The sequence below is a fragment of the Notamacropus eugenii genome, chromosome 3 (assembly GCF_028372415.1).
Source record: "Notamacropus eugenii isolate mMacEug1 chromosome 3, mMacEug1.pri_v2, whole genome shotgun sequence".
Taxonomy (NCBI): domain Eukaryota; kingdom Metazoa; phylum Chordata; class Mammalia; order Diprotodontia; family Macropodidae; genus Notamacropus; species Notamacropus eugenii.
Window position 1 is genome coordinate 461,025,798 of NC_092874.1, and position 6,903 is coordinate 461,032,700.

The 6,903-nt window shown below is 41.1% G+C and overlaps 1 pseudogene; it reads left to right on the top strand.

Annotated features, from left to right (window-relative positions):
* The first annotated feature begins 1,429 nt into the window (after positions 1 to 1,429).
* LOC140497625 (small ubiquitin-related modifier 2 pseudogene) lies at positions 1,430 to 2,555 on the top strand (annotated as a pseudogene).
* Positions 2,556 to 6,903: the final 4,348 nt, after the last annotated feature.

Genomic DNA, 6,903 nt, shown 5'->3' on the forward strand with positions numbered 1-6,903 from the left:
GAGAAAATGGCCATCTCCATCAACTGAGAGTGGCATGTCTTGGTTTTCTTAGAGGGGAATCCAGTACACTGAGGCTCAGTCTTGAGGGAGGCAGTAAATAACAGTGGAAAGGAGGCAGAATTTTGGAGTTGCAGGACCTAGATTTGAGACCCAAATCTGCTATTTACAAGACTTTTGTATGGGACCAATATTATCAGTCGTCTTGACTTTTGTCTTGTCACCAGACTTCAGTGAGAATGAGGCTGAGGACTGTAAACCTCTGACATATACCAGGCAAGTCCCTTACCTTCCACTACCCCTAGTGACTCTCCATCACTTTAAATGTCAAGGCAAGTATCAATCAGCACTGGTAGCAAAGTTGCCAGTGAAATCATAAGCATCTAAATAGATGAGGTGCAGTGAATATGAGATCCGACCTTCGAGTCAGGAAGACCTGCTCTCAGCTCCACATTAGCTACGTAACTATAGGTAAATCACTTAACCACTCAAGCAGTTCAGATAACTAAGACTTACATTACAGACAACTTGCTGACTTGTTTCCAAGCTGGAGGCTCTACACACTGATGAAAGCACAGGTCCAACATCCATCCTTTCCCTCCCCGCTGTTCCCCACTCCAAAGTACAAGGCACTTTTCTAGGCACTAAGGATACAAAGATGAAATAAGAAGCAGTTTCAAATAGTTTATTAATGGGATATAGCTAAGCCCAGGTGCTAGATTAGAATAATAGGTGATGTCTGCTTTCCTTAAAAGTTAGAAACAGACAGCTAGTAACACATCTGATGACTAGGAAGGAGAGAGAAAAGTGAGACTTGGTATGGGCAATAACTATAGAAAACTCCAGGAAAAAGAAGAAGGAAGCAGGAGAACTAGGAAGTTTCATTTTCACAAAAAGCCAAGCAAAGAGAGCGTATCAAGATGAGGAGATCGTCCATAGAGGTTTCAGGGAGACTTAGGCAACAGTATTGGATCTGATGGCATACGTGGAGGGGAGGATGTATCAATTTGGCCTCTGTGTTAAGAAAAGCCACCATATCCATCGCTTTGGTTACTTTTGTTAGTCACAGTATCAGTTGTGCAGGGAAATGTGCACTGGTTTATGAACCAGGGGACTCAGGTTCTAATAAGTCTTGGCTTAGCCAGTAACTACTTGCATGACTCAGAACAAGTCAATTGCCTTCTCTGGATCGTACTTTTTTCTTCTACCAAACAAATAGGTTAGACTAGCTTATTTCCAGGTTCCTCTCCAGTTCTAAATTGCATGACTGTCTGAGAGATACACTGAGTGTTTATAGTTTCAACTACTTTTCTAAAAGTGACTTGAATCAGCATCACTTTGTCTACACTTTTTGTGACTAGGGGCATCCGCTTGAAATGTTAAGGGAACAAAGTCAAGTTTACTGGGCTTGTTCTTCCTCCTCCTCTTCCTCCTCCTCCTCCTCTTCCTCCTCCTCCTCCTTCTCCTCCTCTTCCACCTCCTCCTCCTCCTTCTCCTCCTCCTCTTCCTCACCATCACCACCATCCTCTTCCTCCTCCTCCTCCTCCTGCTCCTGCTCCTGCCGCTGCTGCTTCTCCCCCCGTTCCCTTGGAGCGGACCGTCCTGGTGCCTCTTTTGTGAAGCGGCGGCTGAGGAGACCCCCGGACTCGCCATGGCCGACGAGAAGCCGAAGGAAGGAGTCAAGACTTAAAACAACGACCACATTAATTTGAAGGTGGCAGGGCAAGATGGTTCGGTGGTGCAATTTAAGATTAAGAGGCACACACCACTTAGTAAACTAATGAAAGCCTATTGTGAACGACAGGGTTTGTCAATGAGGCAGATCAGATTCCGATTTGATGGGCAACCAATCAATGAAACAGACACACCTGCACAGTTGGAAATGGAGGATGAAGATACAATTGATGTATTCCAACAGCAGACAGGAGGCGCTTACTAAAAAGAAAATCTACAACTGTACTCCAGAACTGTGCTCCCAAGGAAGACAATACATTCACAATTAGAAAACCAAGATTTGGTTCATCCACATCCTGACTACTGCAGTATAGTTTTCTCTCTTCTTTGATTCCCTTCCCCCATTCCTTTATTGTACATAAAGTAACTGGTGTATGTGCACAGGCATAATGCGTATTTTTTTTTTTTTAACTAAATGGCCGATGGTATGTTTTGATCAACATCAAATGGAGATGGGGAAGGGAAAAAACAAACTGGTTCTGTGAAAATATCCCTTTTCTCCATTAGTGGCATGCTCATTCAACTTTTATCTTTATATTCCAGTAAGTTATTTTGCTCTCACTGTTTAACAACAAAAAAAAAACCTACAAAAAAAAAATCCTTGCATACCTTGTTTGATTGGATAATTTCAATGTTTTTCTTTTATCATTGTAAAACCAAGGACGATTTTATAACTTTTTTGTACGTAGCTGTTACATGTAGGGCAATCTCTGTCTCTCAGTAGGGATAAATTACTATAAAGAAATTGATCCTAGATAGTTTTCCCTTTAAGTCAAACATCTTGTTGTTTAAATAAACTTCTTGTTTAAAATAAAAAAAAAAAAGTTTACTGGGCTTGCCTTAATTGAACCCATGCCTCTGGCCTGATTCACCGTGTTCCAACCAACACAGAGTGTTTCACATTCATGCACCCACACAGCTCTGAGGTGAAGATTTTATCCTTACTCAGGTAGTGAGATCAATGCAGTCAGGCTTATTGGATGATTCAAGGCTAAGAGAGTTATACTGATTCCTGATTCATCTGATGACTCAATGACGCATCTCTATGCTACTCCTTAAGAAAACCAGACTGGGCATTTGTAAAGTTGTAGTTTAGCGTTCTAAGTAGCTGAGTTCAGCCAACATAGGTGACAAAGATAATCCAGTGAGGTTGGAGGTGGTGATGTAAACAAGCTCCTTTGAGTGAGGTTTTATGACTCGTGCTTTATCGGCACCAAGTGATTTAATTAACCTGGTGAGTTCTAAATCTGTTCCAGAGACAGTCTTTAGGTCCTATCTCTGGTCTTATCTGTGCTCTTTTAGCTACTCCTTCACACGCTGAGGTGGGCTAAATTTGCCCTCTGTACTTCCCCTATAACTTATCAAAAATTGAGAAGTAGAAGTGGTCTTAGAAATCATCTAGCACAACTTCAGCATTTTACAAATCAAGAAACTGAGGCCCAGACAAGTAACTGGTCTAAGCTCAATATGGTAGTACATGACTAAGTCTGGATTTGAACCTAGGTTTTGGACTATAAATTAATAATTCATTCCTCTGGACTACTTCTGCATCTTCTTAGATCTTTCCCTGTCCCCCTGGAGAAGGAAGGCACTTTTCTAAGTCCCAAGCTCCTTCTCCTGAGCTGAATGCCACCCTATTCGCCTCCCATCCCTTAAATGAAAATCTTTCCCAGCTTGCTACTCTACTCTTTTTTCTTCTCCTTACATTCTCACACTTGATAACTTAATCTAGTCCATTGGTTCCAATTATTACCCTTTCCAGTTGACTCCCAAAGTTATATCCCAACAGGTTCTCTGCATAGCCACAGTCTCATATTTCCAACCAATTGCCTGATAGTTTGATCTGGATGTTCCACCAGCAGCACATACTCAACATGTTCAAAACAGTACTCATCAACTTCCTTCACTAGACCTGCCTATCCCCTTAACTCATTTGTGTTACTGGCACTCCAATCCTCTCAGTAGCTTAGGCTTGTATTGTTGTTCAGTCATTTTTAGTTGTGACCAAATCTCCATGACCCATTTTGGGGTTTTCTTGACAAAAATACTGGGGTAGTTTGCCATTTCCTTCTCTAGAAAATTTTGTAGATGAGAACTGAGGCAAATAGGGTTCAGTGACCTGCCTAGCATCACACAACTAGAAAGTATCTGAAGACAGATTTGAACTCATGAAGATAAGTCTTCCTGATTCCAAACCCAGCACTCTATCCACAGTACTACTTGGCTATCTCAGCCTATAGCCTCAGTCTTATATGACTCTTCCATCTCTCTCATCTCACACATTTGTTCAGTGGTTAAAGTCTTTGTTCAGTCTCAAACAACATGTGACCATAGATTTAGAGTTAGAAGGGGCCTTCGAGGTCACCTAGTTCAATCTCATTATTTTACAGAAGAAGACATTGAGGGTCAGAGTGGTCTAAAGGTATTTCCAGAATCATGTAGTTAGTAAACAGTGTAGGTGGAATTTAACTCAGGGCATCTGATTCCAGATGCAAAATTCTTTATGCTACTCTAATCCTCACCCTTCTTTTCTTCTCTTCTCCTGTATCTTGTGGTGGTATGGATTTGCTGAGTTAGAAAGACCTGGTTTTGAATTTCTCCTCTGACACTGAAGAGTTATGTGAACCTGGGTAAGTCATTGACCTTTGCCTTAGCTGTTTCCTAGGCTTACAGGATCATGTAACACCATAGATTTATAGTTAGACTTTAGAGGTCAACTGGTCTAGTTCCCTTAATTTACAGAAGAGGAAGTGAGGCCCAGAGAAGCTACATGATTTACCTAAAGTCATACAGATGGAAAGCTGGTGTCATAGGAACATTGATATACAGCCAGAAAGAACCTTTGAAGCAATCTAGTTCAACCTTCTCATTTTACAGAGGAGGAATGAAGGTCCAGAAAAGTTATATGACTTGCCCAATATTAGTCACAAAGCTAGCAAGAAGCAGATCTGGTTTTGAATCCAGGTCCTCTGACTTCAGAACTAACACTTTTCCTGCTGTACCAAACAGTCTCTTGACTTTCCACTAAGTCATAGATGGGAGGCCCTTCCTTTCCACTCCACAGTAACCAGCCTAGATCTCATCTCTTTTAATGGTAACCATTGTAATAGTCTACAACTGGTCTTCTTGTCTGAATAATTTTTCATCTTGCCCTCGCAATTTTCACTTTAAAATTTTCAGTGGCTATCCATGATCTTCTGGATTAAGTCTAAATGCCTGAATCTGGCATTCAATGCCCTTCACATTCAGGCTCTACTTGTCCAGTTTTACTTCATAATTACTAGCTATATTCAATCTTCCAGACAAACTGGGATATTTTTCACTTTTTGCTCTCCTCCTTCCCTCCAATTTTTGTGCCTTTGGTCACTCTGTCACTAATAGAAAAACTTTTACCCTCAAGGACTTACATTCTCTTAAGGGAGACAATATGTAGGTGGCAAATACAGGCAAAAGAGATACTCCACAACTGAGAGGAAAGACCTTGGTCGGATTTTCTTCCATATTAGACGATAATCAGACTATAAAATTCTGGAGAGCAGGGGTCAGGCCATATTTCTCTTTATTCTCCCAACACCTAACACAGCACCCTGTCTATTTACTAACAAGTTTGGTTGAATTCAATTCATTCAAGTGAAAATCTATTTGGGGGACAAAAGCACATGTCTCAGCCCTCTATGCTTTCCCTCTGCCAAGGTGGCAGGGCGATCTCACAGTAACATATAACTCCCAGTGATTTCTTACTGAACATTTAGAGGGAAAAAAATCAAAGCAAAACAGACAAAAACCCTTAACACTTATAAAATGATAAGTCAGAATCCAGTGGACATTTACACTTGATTCGAAAAGCAGACCTGACCTCTACTGGAGTTTTGGGAAATTGCAACTCGAACTAAAAATGTCCGGTCTTTGAAAGAACAGTCTGGGTTTTTGCCTTTGAAATGAGGAAGTGGAGGAGCCCCAAGATGGGAAGGATAAATGAGTTTGTTTGCTGTCTGGACCTGTATATAGTCTGCGATCACCATACAGGATGCCCCAGCAGAGACATCTGCTACATTTCCTCAATCCACGAGTAGATGGTTTCTTTTGTTGTTTTTTTAAAAGTGATTTTATTCTGAACCTAAGAAATAAAACATCATTTCTGCAATGTAGTAGAATAGAAAAAAAGATGATTGTACATGAAACTGCAAATCTATTATGTGCAATTTGCTATTCCTTTTAAATATGTAATAAAGTTATTATATTAAAAAACAAATTATTTTTCCTCCTCCCCCCCCCCCCCCCGCCCTAGAAATGGCTACCATGAGACACAAATATGTAAAACCATACTCGTATTTATCAGTTCGTCCTTTGGATGCGGATTGTGGCTTCCTTCATAGATCCTTTGCAGTTAATCTGGATACTTATAATAGTTAAACTGATCTAGTTACTATCAGTATGATAACTGAACAAATGAATGGATGAAAACCATTTAAGCCCTTATATTCTTTTAAAAATTAAATCTTGGTTTCACAGTCACAGACACACATTTCCATCTCACTTTCTCCCTCCTTTTGCCTCTGCCCACTCATTGGCTTGCATTTTATTAGGATGTTGACAACAGATAAAGGGGAATGGTGGCTAGGGAAGGTGAGTGGAGCTGGAGGAGAGCTGGTTAGCTTGTCCCTCCAAAAGCAATGACAGTGTTGATTTGACCTGATTTGATTATGGTTCCAGAGTAAGGTGAAAATGGAGAGCATGGTGCAGCCTAGATAGTAAGGAATGGGTTATGTTAATTTGTGACTGGCTGTGTTCTCACCAATCAGGACAGCTGCAGCTAATGACAGGCTATTTCAAAGGTGAGTGTCTTAACCCTTGGAGGTGTTGGTCTGTAGGCATCCTGTCTTTTGGAGGCTTCAGGAGCCAGAATGTGATGAAAGTAGAGATGTGGGATGAATAGGATGTGAACATCTAGTCTGGAGCTGGCTAGACATGTGCGGGCTAATGAGGGAAAATGCAGACACTTTTGAATTTCAAAAGAGGCAGTGTGGCATAATAGACAAGGTACTGAGCTGGTAGTCAGGAGAAAAAGGTTCCAACCCTGCCTGAGATATTTATGTGGCTGTGACTTAGGGCAGTAGCATGGAGTAGTGGGCAGAGTGGTCCAACTTCTGGAATTCTCTCCACCGCAGGATG